The sequence below is a fragment of the Rhyacophila brunnea genome, unplaced genomic scaffold (assembly GCF_057557595.1).
Source record: "Rhyacophila brunnea isolate RB1 unplaced genomic scaffold, BYU_Rbru_1.0 scaffold_19, whole genome shotgun sequence".
NCBI lineage: Eukaryota > Metazoa > Arthropoda > Insecta > Trichoptera > Rhyacophilidae > Rhyacophila > Rhyacophila brunnea.
The window spans coordinates 31,861,688-31,881,709 of record NW_028232848.1 but is presented as its reverse complement, the minus strand read 5'-3'; the positions used below and the strand labels follow the sequence as shown (position 1 = coordinate 31,881,709).

The following is a 20,022-nucleotide window of genomic DNA, read 5'->3' as shown; positions in this document are numbered from 1 at the left end:
CAGCGAGTCCAAAATTTCGTCGCACCTATAGTTGAAAATTATTTGCCGTTTCACTGAAGTACCGTCTTAACATTTAAACTGTGATTGTGAAACAAGACATTTTTTTAAATAATTTACAGATGTTTTTTAACATAGATATTTTTTAATACATCAATTCAATAAGAAAACGTTGCATCATTTTAATATGTATGGTATTTATGCATTAAAGTAAGACAAATAATTAAATTTTAATATATATAAAACAATGTAGGTAAGTACTTAAGGTAGTGGTTTCGAGCTTGGGTTGCCTGCAACCCCAACCCCAAGCAATTGAGGATGGCATTTTAGAGTGTGCGACAAGTTTCCTTAAAAAATCCATTAGTTGTCACGATGACAAGTTATTTTTGTAGAGCGTGAATGTGATCTGGTTGGGGCATTATAATAATCAAAACCATTCGCCAAAATAATGCTGGTTTACGTTTTAATTTGTATCGTTTGATTGGGTGGCTTCCATCTTTGAGTGTCCAGTATTCTGCATAATGGATTCAACCAATTTTTAAGTGTGAGACGAAAGTAGACATTAATATTATATAACGCATAATATACCTTATAAATATTGTAAGTTTCGTACCTAAAGTTATTTTTCTCGTCAAATTATGTTCTGAATTCTGAAAAGTTCTGAATTTCTTCCTTTCAAATAAATATTATATTCAGCTCTCTCAAATGTTCCTAAGTAATTAAACAACATTCTTTATAAGTAGCGGAATTACGTTTAAACTAAAAATTACTTAAGTTTATTTTATAAGTTTCTTTCTTAAAAAAATATTTTGATATAGGTACTAAAAATCAAATACAAAGTTTGGTTATTATTTAGGTTTCATGGTAAATATAGTTTTATTATATGCTTTACATAAAGATGCCAGTATTTAAATAAATTGCACACTTTAAAATATTTAAAATGAAAAAAAAACACAGTGATTTCTTTTTTGTCCAACCTAACAACATTCAAAGCGGCCGTGCTTAGTTTACCCCACCAGTGGTAAGGTTTTCACTAAAGGTTATTCTGATAAGGGTAAAAAAATTAAACCGGTATGTTTATACATAATAATATATTATATGAAAAACTCTTGCTTCCCTTTAGGGTAAAGTGGCATTTACGTTGTATACTCAAATTATAATATTGTATACACACTCGCATATTATTATTATATATGGAAAATATATGTCGCGGTGCATATAAAAAGGTATGCTTACTCGTAAAATTTATTAAGCAATTCGGTTACATTTATTTGATATTTATCTGTAAGTGGGTGGGGATTAAAAATGAAAATATACCTATATATAGCAGATAAAAATAATATTATTATATAAACATACAATACTACTATGTTTTTAAATAGTATTTATGTAGGATTATCTTTGTCATAGCAGCAATATTTTTTTCTAAATCCCACCAAAATTGGCATTTGTGTTCAATATTGTTAGGAAAATTATCATGGCAAAATCAAATCAAATTTATTTTACATATAATGAACATAACAAATTATAAATTCAAAGCATTCACGACATGACATAAAATAAGTGTTAATAATACAATAGGTAATAAAATAAGAAATAAAATAAGAAATAAAATTAGAAATAAAATAACAAAGTAAAAGTAGATGGAAGCACACAGAGTGAACTTTGATAGACTCTATCTTAAAAACTGAAAAAACAACGTCCACCTAAGTTCACCCTCACGTAAGTTGAATATATCAATATCCGAAGCGATTTCATTAAACATGGCTATTGCCCTCCCAATTGGCATTACTAATGGCAGGTTAATTCTGCACCGTGGGAGAACAAACAACGGATGCCCTCGATTCCTAAGGTAATTATCAGAGACTAGACAAGAGAAAGATAAAAACGTACTTATACAAATCTATTCAAGCTACGTTCCAGGCATTAAGTGACATTTATTGTCAAAATAATCGACCTAAAGAAATACTATTCGTAATCTAATTAGAAAATTTGAGTCAAATAGTAATGTTTGTGATGTTAAGAATCCAACCCGTCAAAAACGTAAACGTACTGAAGAAAATATCGATGTTGTGAATCAAAGTGTGTATAAAAATCCAGAACAATCAATTACACTAGGTAGTTCTCAAGAACCAACTGGCAATTTTTTGGTGCGTCGAAATTTTGCAGATTGAGCATTAAAGCAACTTGAAAAAATATATATATCTCTTATGTGATAGCCCTTATTATTATATTGTATTTTGCAGTGGCAAAGACTACATAGTAGGCGAGGCTAAGTTTATTATAATATAATCTGTAAAACATATTTAATTCTCTAATTAATTAGACCACCAAACCATGGAGCCATCATAGGCGATGTCATTAATATTACAAAATATTCCTCACAGTATTATAATTGATAATATATTGATGTTCTTTTCATTCTTACGTGTGCTTTATTATCCTGTCAATTAATTTTAGACACTGTCAAAATGAGTGGAAATATAATATTTAATTAAGTCGTGTATAAAATAAAATATATTTTTAATATATTTTTAGACTCCGTGGAGATCGAAAAAAATTTCAACATACCGATACCCTATTTCTAAAAGGAAACAACTCAAAATTTACATTTTTTGTGTTAATAATGCCATTCGATGTAGAAATGTCTTTTCTATACAATCCAATAAAATAATTATTAAAAAAGTTTTCAACTGGTCATTAAATTGAATAACCTTTTCTGGGATTAATCATCAATTCAATTATAAACGGGAATGTCTGCGTTGTTTTTTTTATTAAACTTTAAACCGTAAAATGATTAGTAAACTAAATACAAAATAAATATTTTACTTCGAAAATCATAACTTTAACACTAAAATGATAATTTATGCAACATTTTCAAGCAGATTATCTGAGAACAAGGTTTTTTGAGTTGTTTTTCTGTAGAACTAAGGAATAGCGATAACAGTTTAATAAGGAAACAACTAAAAAAACCTTATTCCAAGATAATGGTGTTTGATTTTTTGGCGTTTTTTATATTTAGTTTAATGAAATTCAGCAATGCACAATGAAGTTGTACTGTTTAATAAAGAATTAACCTATAAATTTCAGTATATAACAGAATTATTGATTTATCTCAGAAAGGGTAATTCGATTTTATGACACATTGAAGAAATGAATGACTCTTTTTTTTGCTAAATTATAAAGAGAAGACATATTTCAACATCGAATGGCATTATTAATACGGTACTTCAGTGAAACGTCAAATAATTTTCAACTATAGGTACGACGAAATTTTGGACTCGCTGGCAATCGATGAGCGAACGTCGAGCTGTGAACACGTCAATTTATTTCGTGATGGCGAAGGGGGTATTAATTCTTAAATCGTGTAAAGATGACTAAAAAACTTTACCCATTTACTTGAAAAAGAAAACATTTCAATGAATATATTATTATTGTTACTAATAGAACAATAAACAGAACATTACATGGATGCATGTTGGATTTATATGACAAATTATATTTCGTTCGGCACGCATCATTTGCACAATCCGCGCATCGCCTAGCCACGATCTAATTAGACCATGCCTCAACTGAGGTATAGCCTTAACCCAAAACCTTTAAATTTTTAGTTGTTTCCTTGTTGAAATGGGGTATCGAAACTATAATACATAAATGTGTAGGTATATCAGTCTTGTTAAGTTAATAAGTATACATATTATAAATTAAAACTTAAAACAATAAACTATAATTTTCAATTTGACATGTGAACCCGATAGGATTCTCTGCGATTTAATAAAGTGCTTCATAGGTTTCGCCAACCAAAAAACGGTTAGAAATTATTGCTTTTGAGGATTGCGTGTAAGAAAAAAGTCGTTTTCTAAATTTGACTAATGGTTTTTATTTAATTTTTTTTTACATATATTGAGCTCGACGTCTTAACGTCTCTCATATGGAAAGTCTATTAGCGATAGTGAATAAAAATAAATAACGGCGGGTAATTTCCCGGGAGGTAGTATGGTGAAAGTTCCTCGCGGGCCAAAACAACATTCGGAAATTCGCGCGGCCGACATTAGGCGCCGCCATTCGCTAACGGCGCCATTAGGAGCTAATTGCGTTTTTATTTTCTGCGATGACGGACTTTTCAGACATTCAATAGCTTTCGAGTGCTTTTTAAGCTCCTCGGTTGTATTTCTTTTGGCTGTCGACGCCTCGCAAAAATTTTCACCACCCGTAAAAACAATGGTGACGGACCACTGGAAATTAATTTTAACTGACTATTCTGTGGCATTTGGGCATAACTGTAATTAATATAACATTTCACAAAATATTTATTTTAACGTAAGGCTACCGAAATACTAATTTCTCCATTTTAGTGTACTTAAGAGTGTACTCGACATTAAAAAGGTTATTTTGCACATTACGATGCCTCATGCTAATGTATTATGTATTTGGATAGTTTTCACCTTGAAAGAAAATTATTTTTCCAAGACAACTTCAATGATTTAGTTTTTCTTTCCAAGAGATTCCAATTTACGTGGTTGTAATTAATTACTTATGCTAACCTAGATATTATATATATTTATCACGAGATATTCACCATACTATTATCATATTAATATACTAAATATTTTACGACACGTGTTTCATCAAGTTTGCGTTAGTTTGTGTAACACTATAATTATTATTGTCAATCCTTTTAGATTGAATATTATAAACAGTAAGTTATAAAAATAATATAAAAGCAATATTACTTGATAAAACTCATTATGAAAACGATCACAGTATTAAAAAAATATAAGGAATAGGTGGATGTTTGTTACGAGATATATATTTTTATGTGTTCATTTTATGGATATCATTATGAATGGATTGATTAATACAATAAAGTAGGTAAACACTTTATCACTTAACTTACTATTAAGTCAAGGATCACAAAAACTGTCAATTCATGGTGTAACAGCCTTTTTACGAGTTACAGTTATTTTCCAAGCCCATTAGGTCCTTGCACTGGATTATTGAAGTTATTGGCTCCAATAAACCAAACCCGGTTTTAATCGGGCGTATCACGGGAGCCTACGTTTGGAGCTAAAGCATATTTTTATGACTGGGAATGTCTCAGGAGTAGTTACTCAAAACTGAAGTCAGAATGAATTTACATGACTCTAAGTTTCGAGTTCACATGGGAGAGAAGAGCACGTATAGGCAAAATTAAAAATTGTAGTAAGTAACAAAAGCTAATACAAAGCTGCCGAACAATCTAAGTGAAGAAATCTTCACGTTTGAAATTAGTTTTGAACAGCGACAGATTCAAATCTGCAATCTGCTTCATATTTATATCAATACAGCCACTCTACCAACTAGGTCAGCGTGGGTCGTATTATGTATTACGAGATTTCTCGCTGAACCAAACTGGCATGGATTGTATTTGAACGCTTGAATACTATCTTCAAAAATTATGTCAACCAGTGTATGCTACCGGTGTATTCATAAACATGGACTTCTTAATGTAAGATATTTTCAAAAAATACGTGTAGCGCAATGTGGCATGAAAAGTGCATGTTGGGCATAATGCGAAAAGATCACAAAAATCAATGGATAAATAGGTAGACAAGAGTATGGGATGTGATAAAATACGCAAAAGAGATAAAATGGCAATTGGTTGGACATGTCACTCGACGATTAAAAACCCCTATTAAAAATAATAATATATACATCCTCAAACCCGCTGGATCACCGAACTGATAAAGTTTAGTGGATATACATGGCATTAAAGACTACGGACCGAGAAGAGTGTAAGAAACATCAGTTTCGTCCACTTTGATTTTTTTTAAAAAGACACTTCTCATAAATTAATACATTATACCATATTATATAATATTATTATGTATTTACGTTTATTTTTAAATGATTCGACATGACGGTGACTACCTCTCTTGACATTTGCTTATAATACCATATAATGTATTTAAATAGTATGCATCAATCATAGGTCTGTTTTAAATGTTGATCTTTATATTTATGTGGTATTAAACGCGCATACTGAAAATAGCAAAAGAGTGAAATCTCTATTATGAAATAAATAGACACAAAAAATCGACTATCTATAATAATAATATTATGTCCCCAGAAAGCTTCATAGTTCTTTGGTTATGTTGCCAGAAAAAAGAATAATAATTTGAAAAAGCTCGTCATCCGTAGAAACATTGTCTACGTGGAGAAAGAAAATAGCTTACTAGATAGTCTCAATAGTGAAGGATGCTAAAAGCCTTTCATAACCTTCAGTTATATCGACCGGTTACATGTAAATCGTACGTATGCAGTTCATCGTGGGACACTTATTCGTGCGCCGCAGTACGTGAAACATGAGTTCGTATCACATTATATCAACTGTCGAGTTCTTCGTTGAACATTTCACCGTGGAAAACATTTATACGTATCATACAAAATGTAGCGATAGTTTGCAAATAGTAGTGTTACAATTAGATTATCGCTTATCTAACCTAACCTAAACTAGTAAAGACATCTCCACATACGTACAAATATACTCCATGGTGAAATGTTCAACGAAGAACTCGTCATTTGATTAAATGTTACACAAACTCATGTTTTACATACTGCGGCGCACGAATAAGTGTCCTGCGGTTAACTGTTTACGAAAAAATTTCCGGATACGATACCGACCATGTAAAGCACTGATTGCTGGAAAGACATAACTAGAAAATTTGGACACAGTCATGATTTTTGCAACGGTGAATGACACGAGTATAAAAAAATATTTATTTATTATTCCGGCAAAATGATTATTGTTGTTTTATTTGTCTATAACTATTTCAGCTATAATACTGACAGAAATATTTCCGTTAATCAATAAAATTAATAAATAATTCTGCAATGAATAAAATGTATCTTCCTGGTAAGTCTAAATTAAGTTTGTCTTCAAAGAGCTTTTATTCCTTTGGTCATATAGTCACAAGGAAAAACGATAATCTGTATAGTCTCATAAATACCAAAAACATATAGGGTCGATGACGAACAAGCAAATCGCCTACACGATGTTCCAAATAAGTAAAACATCTCTAAAATACCTCAAAGTCCTTTCAGCTATGTGGACGGAAATGCGAGTATTTTAACGCTAATGACACGAAACTGAAGAATATTGCAGAAACACATAACATAAGGTATATAAGTAAATAGAAAAAATACCAGATGGCAGTGCCAGTCAATAATTTTTAATGTGGCTTGATTCTGCTATATGAATTATTTTGATTAAACGCTTTTCCGATCACGTCATCGCTGAAGCCGTTCATTTGTCAAGCAACAATGCTGAAGTGATGATTCTTCTTCATCCATAATGTTTCTACTTTTTTATTGATTATGTATTGTATAACACACTAATTCTCTGCCCTAAACGCCATGTTGTTTTTTTTAACATTTTCTCATTGATTTGCCTACTCCTAAATGATCTTTAATTTAAATTGAGCATATTCTTATGGAAATTGATAATTTCAAAGATGAATCATTGTAGTAAAAATCGTCTTTCCTCTCCAATACTAACAACATGTCAGAAATTAATAAAATTGTAATATTGTTTAATACAATAAGTACACTCTAGTACTGCAATATAAACATCATTCTATCAAACTATTATTAATTTTAAACTATGGTTTATTTAACTTTCTTTCATGACGCGATTAAAATAAACGATTCGGTACAGTTCGGCTATGAGGAATACAGCGGCAAACATATTTTGAAAATAGCCTATATACTGGATTATTTGTTAATTTAACCTTACCAAATCTAACCTAACCTAACCCAACCTAACCTAACCTAAACTAACCCAACCTAAAAAATAATCCAGTATATCGGGTATTTTCAAAATTTGTTTTCCGCTGTATTCCCCATAACCGAACTCTACCAACGATTCCTTTATTTGAAAGTCAGTTTAGTTAGAAATTTAGAATTTTGGTTTACGTCTAATATGTTTTCTCTCACCTTACTTCTTTTGTGTTACAGACAATTAATGAATAATCAAATAAATCAAGACTAAAATAATATAATATAAGGTAATTCTAGAATAAAATACAATAAGAGATCATCGGTCTCTCTAAATTACGTAATTTGTCACCAGTACATAATTTTAGTAACATTCTCACAACGCCTTCAGGAGTTTCCTATTGAGTAAAATACATTGCAGACTTGCATTACCTTCAGTTATACGGATGGTAAAATGCAGGATTTGTTGAAGATAATAAAAACGATAATAATATTAATAAAAAGGCAATACGATACTGAACAGTGTATATCAATAGATATTTTAAATGAATTATCAATATAAAGATTTTAATAAAAACCATATTCCGTTTCATTTAATAGAACACCTACCCTATTATTGTATCATTGTTATGCACCCTATGCATTTAACTGGATTGAATTTGCTGTTAGTTTAATTTATTGATAACAATACGGTCAATAGCACAAAGATGTTGACAATCAACTTCCGTGTAATGTGTAAGTAAGGAAACTATTTCCGCGTTAAACGCGTTTCCGGTTGACTCTTTCATATAAATTATTAGGTACGTATATCGTATATATAAATATCAGTGTTGTTTATTAATAGTATAAAATGTTCTTATGTAGTGATATGAAAACATCAACAGCTTTATATATAAAAGTACAATGCCAAGTAAAGTAGTATATTAAAGTATAAGTATTTATAATTAACATTATTATTTTCTTTTAAACACAATAAACCTTATTTCAGAAGATTTATTCTGGATCGGAACCGTTTCCTCGTGTCAAGTATATCTGCGCATCTATTCTGTACATAAAACTGCTATCGGCCGCTATCGGCAGCTATCGAAGGTAGTTTTCATATTTTGTATCGAAGTATTAGCACTTATTGTAACAATTTCAATAAGTTAGTTGTAATTGTTACAATAGGTGGTATGTTTTAACAGCACCTCTCCCGGCTGTGCTAAATTGTATAGCAAGATAGACAGTTATGACTGTTTAGACGGCTAACTTAGTGCAACAATTATAATTCTTCAATACAAACATATGATAAGCTACCCTCGTTAACCGCCGATAGCGGCCGATAATAGTCTTTTGTATATAATAGATGCGCAAGTACCATTAGCGAGGGGTGCAAGACTAGTCAATGCGCTCCCCAAAGACGTAGAAATTTTTGGTGACGTGCTATGTATTTTGTATTTGGAATTTAATTTTTCTGTATAAAATTGTACATTTATGTTTTATTATTATTATTACAATATATTCTTTTCTTGTCTCTTGTGAGGATAATATTTGTTATAATGTTAATTTGTTGTTAACGTCTTGAATTTAGATTTGTTATGTCCACAATTTTTCGTTTTCTTAAATAAATAAATAGGTAAATCAAAGGTCAGTATGCCATATTGAAGTGATTTACCTAGTATAGTAATGATAGTCACAGAAATGGCCATAATTGAGAAAATTACTAATTGGAACCTCACCATAAATCGTACCTGTAAGCCTCAGTATGAGAAACTAATGTTTTGTATATTAGACTATTAGGGTCACCTTCTGATAAATTGTTTCATTGAACAGATATCTACCTAACTCATTTCTTTCATTAAAACCATTAAGTATATCGTTTTTCTGACGATGTAGATTATAAAACCGAAAACATTTTCATATACCTAATGATAATTCAGCTCTCATTGATGTAAAATTTAAACAGTTGTCATCATGTATCAGTAGGAGAATCATGATTCTAAGTAAGTAACTAGTAAAAATAATTTATATAAATGTGAGAGTTTTCTGAAAAATACTTGTAATACTCCCAGAAAATTAAAACAAATAGCAATGAAAATTACACTGTAAGGAACTAACAACACTTTTAAAAACTATAAAACTATTATGAATACACATGAATAATGTAATAATAAATATAAGATTTTTTTAAAATATCATAATTATAGTTTAAGTCGAATATTTTTATAAAATAAATTTCCGCGCGTTATTTGACTATAGTATTATACGTACTGCAGTCAATTAAAATACATTTTTATCACCAAGTGTACCTATTTTATAACAATATCAGTAAATCAATTTGTTTGTTTTAAACGTTTACGACATACAGTCATTCCCACTGTTAGTAAGTAGTTTTTTGATACCAGTATAACTTAAAAATATATATATAATACATATTATAACTATAAGCCAAATCTTAGATAATATATAAAGAAAATTAAACCTCTTATACTAAATATATAGTGGCGACATACCTACAGCTATACATATTTTTTACTTGATAAGCCTCTTGATTCAAATATCCAAAACAATTAGTTTTTCTCAAAGTAACACCATTTAAGACTTTAAAATATTTAAATATGTACTAAGTTTGTACCTATATTCTTCAGTGTTATCGTAAAAATAAGATTATGAACCGATGAAAACTTTTGGTGGGTATTAATTACTTATTTTAAAGAGTAAAAATACTAATAAAAATGTTAAATATTTGTGCTACATTATAAATTATAAAATAATTTTGTTCAAAGTAGTTCTATTTGTATAATAAATATTAATTAATATCCAACGTTTTCTTTTAATATTGAAAAAAATCGTCTAGTATGTTATCACTTATAAATTTAAATATAGGTACAATATAATTATTAAAAAATTACCTTATTCAGATGAATTTTATTCAATATAGTTCCATGAATAAAACACGTTGAAACCTACTATTAAACACTTTCAAGTACATTGAACAGCTTTCCATACAATAAATTCACTGACATCACGTTATAATTTTTCACATGTTCACAAGCAAGAAATAATATAATCACTCAATACGATTGATAATATAATATGACAGATCACATTTGATTTTTATATTATTTATTTGTTATTTTAACAATACACTTAGATTTTATTTGATTCACACGAAAAAAAATGTTACTATTTTTGACAATTAAGTATCAGGGTATTATGAGTTTGATTAGATGATTGTTATGTCACGTTATAAAACGCCTCGTGTTTGGCGTTATCACTGCCACCGGTGGACTTAGGTGTTGTTCGTTTTTCACGGCAGCGTTCGGTCGTGCGCTCACAACAGAGCCTCCGTTGAACTGAGGGGTTAGTTTTTCCGAGCATGCGCCTGTGAGGGGGGTTGGCACAGCCGATGTTCACCGGGGTAAGGACGGCGAACGACTGAGGGTGTGCGCAGAGATTCCCGGGCCGTCCCCCTGCCCCCCGACCACCCGCGCCCCTTTCTGCGTCCCGGGCTTTTGGTTTCGTCAATGCCTTTTCACTTAGACACTTGTCAGTTTGGAAACTTGCTGAAAACGTAGAAAAAAAACTTCTTCCGCGAGTCGAATTTTACTTCTAATTGGTTGGAATCAGACAACTGATGGCATTGAAGTTAAATGTAAAAAAACTCTTTTCTCTTATTTTCTTTCAAAACCGTTTCACCAAACGAGGTTACTTATAAATACTCCAATAAGTTCAAAGTATTTTGTAATACAGTTTATTTCCATCTCATATCTAAAGTTAGCGATCAAAAATAAGTACAGTACCTATACATAAACAGCGGTTTTGAGAGGGTAAATAATTTTGTGTACCGGAGTTCTCTATAAACATTAATGTAACTTAATCAAAATTAAAATAAGAATTTTGCTAAGAAACTTCGGTCTTATGAAGATGCTAGGTTTCAGGGCATTAAACTAACACTTGAAATGCAACTTGTACCAGTATGGTCACGACGACGGAACCCTCAAGGCTGTGCTACAAGGGTACGAAGTGTCGGACTCTCTGGCAGCATCCAGGATACATGTTCCAGCCACGTGAAGCGTTTCTTCGTGATCACTTCAATTTCCGAGGGCTAACATGTCTGTTGACGAATTCGAGTGTTTGTATCGCGGTTGTGTCAATGTACCCTTAAGATTCGGCGGCCACGTCTGACAGCCATACAAGAGTACAGGTAACACACGCGCTGAACAAACGATATTTTGTCCTCAGAGAAACAGCCTAGACCTCCGTGTACCAAACTATAAATAATCTCTATTATTTTTTTTAAAGTTATATCAGTAAGCAATGCAATCAAATTATGAAATATAAAGATAATAATCAAAGCATTTTGATAACCAAAACTCTCGCGAAATAATATTTTAATAAATCACAATTTTCTGGTAGCCCATTATAGAAATTTCACTATGATTATTAATTACGTGAACCATTGCTAAAAATAAAATAACATTTGCCTTACATTACTGCGTTACTAATTATCAATTATAATCAGTACTTTCAATTTATTACAATACACTAATACTAACAACTCTACAGGTCGATCAATTATTTATGAACATCTTAAAAAAAACACTATTACTGTGATATTATTATCACGGTAATTAAAAGTATTTTACTATCACCGTGATAAAATATACATAAAATAAATAATAATGTACGCACTGCTTTTAGTCAACAAAAATACGGTTTGAATTTTGGACCGTCTTCTTTTTATCTGTATAGTCAATTAAATTAGTTACATCGTTGAAGTCGTAATACTCATAATATTATTCAAAATGACGCAGAACGTAATATAAACATAAACTTTGAAATGGTAAACAAAATCTCAAAAATGGGTCTACTATCTGCGGTCAATTCTTTTTAAGATTAATAAGTATTTTATGAACTTCAAAACGTATATAAATTATAATAATTAATCACGGTAAAGTAAAACTGGAAGAACATCATATGAATGATAATATGACGATTTATGATATGTGAAAGCAAAAGTTATTGAATCGTATACTATTTGATAATTAATAAAATAATATCTCCTGTTGACGTGCATGGACTTACTGGCACCAATAGTGTATATTTTAAACAATCGCGATAATAACAACTGTTTACACGTCATTTATAGAGCTGACTGTCTCTCCAATCTTATTCTTCAAGCGTAAGCAAGACGCGATGCTGTCATTTTATGGTGCTATTTGACAGGTTTGGACAGTGTCGGATAGGTTTGTAAATAATCGGTAACCGTCAAAATGTTCAGTGCAGTGTAGTTCGTATTTCTTCCGGCAGGTTCGCCTCTCTCGTTCTACTGCACAAGCAAGTACTAAATATTGCATGAACATTCAGAAGCTTCTTGATCCATACATGCAATTTTGCACAATAATACGTGTTTACACGTACATTTTAATATTATGGCCGCAATATATCAGTAAATCCATGCATGTGTAAATGGGGTATTACGTTGATGATACAATATCATATTATTTAGTAGTTTTAAACATGATTTTTTCTAGAAGTGGTAAATGAGTTTGTTCAGGATTTCCTGTACTATTAAGTATACCAAAAATCTATTCAGAGCAATGAATATAAGAGAGACTTTGCCAAAATTATAGATAACACCTACAGTTTTCTAGGAATCATTAAAAGAGTTCCACGCTTCCTAAATAATGTCCTTTAAGGACGGATGTGCTCAGCGTGGGTCAAAATGGAGCTTTTTCTATTTTCAAAGCATGATCCTAAACATTCCCTGAACATTAGATAATATATTTATATAATTTTCAAGCGTATTTATCCGTTATATTTATTTTAGACATTTGATGACTGCATAAAGTATTTTTATTACATAAAATAGTATTCTTTCAAACCTCTCGCTCTAATGTTTTAGAATAAAGTCATATTTCAGTACATAAATGTGCAGTGGTGTTAAGATTTTTTACATTTATTAATTTTGAAACGCATTTATAAAACCATCAGTATAATTTATATTGACATTTTAATAGTGGAATATTTACGATAAAAAATTATATTGATAATCTCTGTGATCCCAAATTTGATAGGAATTAGGCATTTTATTATTCAAAAAATGGGCAAGATTAACACATTTGAAGATAATTCTAAAGATACTAATTATACGCTATGTCTTTGACCATTCAAGTGTGATAAACATACTACGAATAATGATTACTTTATAATAATTATTTTACTCCCTACTTCAATTATAGTTTATCAATTTATGGCTAAAACACTACCTTATTCTTAGGTCAATAATTATTATAAAGCAATCATTATTCGTAGTATGTTTATCTATTATATGTTTATGTGGACACGGAACAGATAAAACACGTTTCTAGAATAAAACTATTTTATACAATACTAATTATTTCTTTTTATAAGTATAAATATGAACTTTTTTGAACAAAATATAATTTTATTATCGTATTTACCGTTTTTATAGTTTGTTTTTTTTATTTATGTACCGGAATTTCCTGAAAACAGTTAACAACGTAACAACTGAAGAGACACATCAATTAGATGATAATCAAAATATTAAATAGCCATAAATATAATAAGTTTAGATAGTTACCTACACACATATATAGGGTTATCAAATAAGAGATATATGACAATATATAAGATAACTTTTCTCTCTATCGGTAAAGTTGATTGTGTCACTATCTGTATGGAATATTGCACAATCTTGTTGGAATCACATATAGTCCAGATCAAAATCATCTAATTGATGCCTAAAAAAAATAGTAATCATGTTTCAGTACCGTTCCTCATTGACAGTAACTGCATTGCAAATTTTCGTTTTTTTTTAAATATGGTCCAATTACACATCAATATAACTGTTAATTTTTGTGGGTATAAAGGTGTTTTAAGAATAGCATTTGTGTCACTGAGTTTCAGAACCCGCTATAACACTTTTTTTTTTAAATAATTAAGATTAATATCGTTGTATTTGTTATTAAAATCTCTACATGAAATTTTTTTTGCTTCTTTCAAAATCCGCTACGATTAACTGTCATTTATGAAACAAAATCAATGCGTCTATCAAATGCCGCTATAACACTACTGAAACATTCAAAAACCTTTTTAGTTCAAAGAGTTTTTATTGATTTTCTCAACATAATGAAAAAGTGTTATGGCGGATTTTGAAACTCAGCGACACATTTGGCTTTTCATTACTCCAAATGCAAAAATTGTTCTTATTTACGAAGCTATTTAACCAAAAATGAGCTCCATCGCTGAAGATGATTTTTTCATAGAAAAGTGGGTCTGTTTCAAGTTACTCTAAAGCCCAATCAGCATAATTTCGACGCACCAAATTGTCATTCGGTTTCAGTTCTTGTTTCAACAATATTTTATACGCCATCAAATGCAAATCTTTGTGAAAAATGAAGAAGAAAGAGTGGTACCGTTAGTTCTTGAAAACAACGTGTAGATAATTAATTGTTCTTTATTTTCATCCACACTCTGATTCACAACATCGATATTTTCAGTAGAATATTTACGTTTTTGACGGGTTGGAGACTTAACATCACAAACATTGTTTACCATTTGACTTGAATTTTTCAATTAAATTTCGAATAGTAAGCCATGTAGGTCGATTATTTTGACCATGAATTTCACTTCATACCCGAAACGTAACTCGAATAGATTCATTATTAGTGTAATAAATTTTAATAATTTTATAGACGCTGTACAACAACTGTGTACCTACCTTTTTATTATAAATTTCCAATCAAATTTCAATTTTGGTGGAAATAGAAAAATGGGTGCAATGACGTTTTAAAAATTAGTAGAACTAATTTGATTACCCTAGTTTAATAATCACGTTTAGAGCCGAACATAGAATTAATATACCGTTACTTACAAAGGTAATTTCGGTTATATATTATTGCAAAAATTAAATCATTATCACCAGGAACGTGGCAACTCGAGATGGGTCATGGTTTCCTCCAACAACTCTCCCTGCCTGGGTCTATTCATATCGTCCACTTTTCAGTTTGCTACAATATATAAAAATAATATTTTTTATCTATTATAGTTTGATTTAGGCATGGCTTAATGGATTAAAAAAATGAACCAGCAATATATGTATTATTAATCCAACGAAATGATATATGAATGAAAAAGTGTGCACAATTTTGTCATATCGCCTAAAGCATGGTTTCCCAAACTATGGGTCGCGAGCGAATATTGAGTGGGCCCTCGCCACTGTATACATGAATTTAAAAAATTAGAAACTGATAAATTTGATATTTCATTCACCTATTTATAATTCTTAAAAGTAACGGAAAATATTGTGATAAAATAAAAATAATTTGAATTGCCAATGCACTACAGATGGCTTGATTTGTTGCGTTGGATTTGTAACCCATTTCAAGACAACGCACCAACTAGTATGTCAACAAAAGCAAGTGAAGAACTCATTGATTTATCAGAAGATACGTCACTGAAAAATAGTTTCAATCGTAAACAGTTAACGAAATTCTGGCTCTTAGTTGCTGATAATTATCCTTGCCTGTTCGATAAAGCTATGAAAATCTTCCTCCTCTTTACTACCTCATATCTATGTGAGGTCGGATTTTTGAGTATGGTTAACATTAAAACTAAATACCGAAATAAATTGGATATATCAAACTCACTGCGATTAAAAATAACTAAAATTGAAGTTGATGCTAAAACTGTAATGAAGAAAAATAAGAAACAAATACATCCTTCCCATTGAAATAACTTTGTAAAAAAACCTTGCAGGTGTAGGTATTTAAGTAATTTTTTTTTTATTTAAGTTGTGTTTCTTATTTCAACAGTCTTTCATTCATATTGGTAACACTTATATTTTTTTATTTCAATTATAACAAATAAGACAGCATTAAGTAGTTCCACGACTCGTCACTAGAGAATCTGAGCATTACAAATATTTATACCCTCTTTTCTCTAAGACAGCTAAGAGGTGGGTCCCAAGATTGGAAATTTTTGTTAGATGGGTCGGGGCCCAGTCAACTTTGGGAACCACTGGCCTAAAGTATACCAAAACTATTATGGCTTGGTTTGGACATGGTTTAATTGATTTTTAAAAATCAACCAATACCATCTGTAAATTATATAGTCTTAGTTAAATAAAAACAAATATGTACGTAGTAATGCAGCAAAGTGTAATGTGCACTATTTATCGCGGGTTTTAACAGTATCCCTCCTCCCGTTGCTACTGATCTTAGGACATACAGGACTTTGCAGCTTACACTATGATAAATTGGATATGAACTCTGTAAAAACCAGAACTACAAATAATTCTCCGATGATTCTTTAAACTATGAATGTAATTTCATGAAAACAGGAGAAAAAATGAACGTCTATCTGCTCATTGTATCCAACAAACATATTAATTAAGGGCGGATATGCTCAGCGTAGCTCAAAATGGAGCTTTTATTGTATTTTCAAAGCATGATCCTACACATTCCTTAAACGTTGTAGATAATCTAATTATACAATTTTGAAGCCTTATTATCCCTTATATTTATTTTGAACATTTGATGACTGCATAAAGTATTTTTATTACATAAAATAGTAGTTTTTTAAACAAACCTCTCGCTCTAATATTTTAGAATATAGTCATATTTCAGTACATGTATGTGCAGTGATGTTAAGATTTATTACATTTATTAATTTTTAAACGCATTTATAAAGCCATTAGTATGATTTATGTTGACATTATAATAGTGAAATATTTACGATAAAAAATTATAATCATAATCTCTGTGATCCCAAATTTGACAAAAATTAGGTATTTAATTTTTTCAAAAAATGGGCAAGATTAACACATTTTAAGATAATTCTAAAGATACGAATTATAATCTATGTCTTTGACAATTCAAATGTGATAAACATCCTACGAATAATGATTGCTTTATAATAATTATTGACCTAAGAATAAGGTAGTGTTTTTTTTAAATACGCCATTTCTTTTGGCATTCCCCAGTGGTTAAGCTACAACATATGGCCGTAGCCATAAATTGACAAACTAAAACTGAAGTAGGGAGTAAGATCATGTTAACGCGCGTGTTTGAACATGTACCTAACCGATTTTTTTTTAAACGGTACATGTTACTATACGATAAAAAAATACTTTATGCACTCATCAAATCTTTAAAATAAATATAAAGGATAATAAGGCTTCAAAATTATATAAATATATTATCTACAGTTATTTAAGTAATGACAAGGATCATGATTGGAAAATGCAACAAAAGCTCCATTTCGACCTACGCTGAGCATGTCCCCCCTTAAAGCTAATGACGTAGTTGGGTTTGGGAAAAGACACGCTAGAAGAAAAGAGATTTGTAATTTAATTATAACGAACACATTTACGTGTACAGAACGTAGACATCATATCACTCGTTTCTTAGAAATATTTCTTGACTTCAAATATTATATTTACTTTAGCAAACAAAATAAAAGATTCCTTACAGAAATATTACCTGTCACTAAAAATTCTCCACATACACCTTTAGCCAAAAAAAAAAGTAAGCATAGGCGAAGTTTATTTCAAACAAATAGACAATTTCGCTAGTTTCGTATTTTTGCGAGGGAAAAAAACATCAGCCAAAGTTGTTTTGACAGCGAACTTTTGTCAATAATGGCAATTGACAACAGAAAACCCCCGACTCGCTCTCGGCGCGAAATAATAATATCGAAATAATATAATAATCTGAAAAAACACTTACGCACATTACAAAGGTCTAAATAATTTATTCCAGTATTATAACGGCGTTAATTTGACAGTCGGTGCCAAATTGCGTTAAGGGAGTCGAACATCGGGCCATACGAGCTTAGTGTAATCCACCAACAATGAGCAATACCACAATAAATAAAGTAAAAAATATATTGAACACACAATAGAATTTTGAAAAAACTTCTGAGACAATATATTATATATAAAATAAATAATAAAATAAAAAGCCTTTTTATTTCTTACAAACAAAAGTAGATGACAGTTAAATGACTATATCTAATGAATACGTCATAATATAATTATAACCTATGAATATATATATATATCTATTTATGGTTGTATTATCTACTTATTTTCTAGTTTATATAATATTAATTATTATTATTTTTTTTAATATTTTTTGTATAATACATAAATATTTATTAAGATTTTTTATTTTTGTAAATATAATACTATTAGATAATGTTTATAAATTGAGCAATGGTATATAATTATGTAATTAGTTTGTTTGGTTTGTAAGAACCCCTTTTCGGGTGAAGGCCTCCCCCAAAGTGTTAATCTCTGGCCTCTCTGGTTTCTTTCTCCATACACGTTTGATTTCGTAGCTAAATATTCGTCTTGTCTGAGTTGGCCTATTGTTGTTTTTAGGTCGCCCATTATTATAAAAGTTTTATGTGTTTGGTTAATAGCTTTGCTTACATTTGTATAAAAAGTACCATTTTCTTCTTCTTTCGCTATTTCAGTGGGTGCGTAATCTTGTATGAGAGATAATTCGTTTCCTTGTATTTTTAAATTCAATAGTTCTACTCTATCTGTTATACCCATGAAGTTTTCTATATTGTTATCTTTAGTTTGTATGTGTTAAGAAATAATAGAATACCCAGGAGGAATCGAACCTGCATCTTTCGGGTTTAGCGCCCATGATAATATAATATTGAATTAGAAATTATTAGCAAGTTCAAGTAAGTTACAACAAAAAATCTTGGAGTGATCCGTGATGCCGCATAGTAATTAAAGTAATACCTACTTTGATTTAAAATACAAAAGCCGATCGCCAACAGTTACTCAATTTGGAAAGCACTTCAGAGAGTATTAAGAGCCATTAGTTAAAATTTATCGCAATTAAGTATAGCATAGTGGTCTACGTGCATGGTCGCAAAACCCGAAAGATGCAGGTTCGATTCCTGCTGGGTGTCTTACTTTTTTCAAAAAGATTTTGTCATTGCTAGAGTTTCACTCGATTTATTGCTGAATGAAGACATAACTTTTCTATCTCCATTCTACTCAGGTTGAAGTTTTTTCTTGCCTTATACAGTAAAAACAAAACAATGATTCGGTTCGTGGATTGTATGCTTACGAATACGTATACCGTTGTCAGCGCTACGAGCACATCGACTGCCAGATAATTAGTACCACGTCTTCTAGTATGACCAAACTTGTAAGACTTGCTTATCGAAATTAATTTGATAAAATAAAACCAAAATCTTAATCAAATAATTGTAAATAAACCTTTATAGTAACATCTATCG

At 30.4% G+C, this 20,022-nt stretch overlaps 1 protein-coding gene across 1 annotated transcript in view; it reads right to left on the bottom strand.

Annotated features, from left to right (window-relative positions):
- The window catches only part of LOC147072910 (protein amalgam-like), a 1,013,334-nt gene extending 1,002,487 nt beyond the window's left edge, over positions 1 to 10,847 (bottom strand). The window contains exon 1 of the mRNA XM_085945913.1: positions 10,644 to 10,847. The gene's annotated coding sequence lies outside the window, so the exon portion shown is untranslated. The remainder of the gene's footprint in view (positions 1 to 10,643) is intronic.
- Positions 10,848 to 20,022: the final 9,175 nt, after the last annotated feature.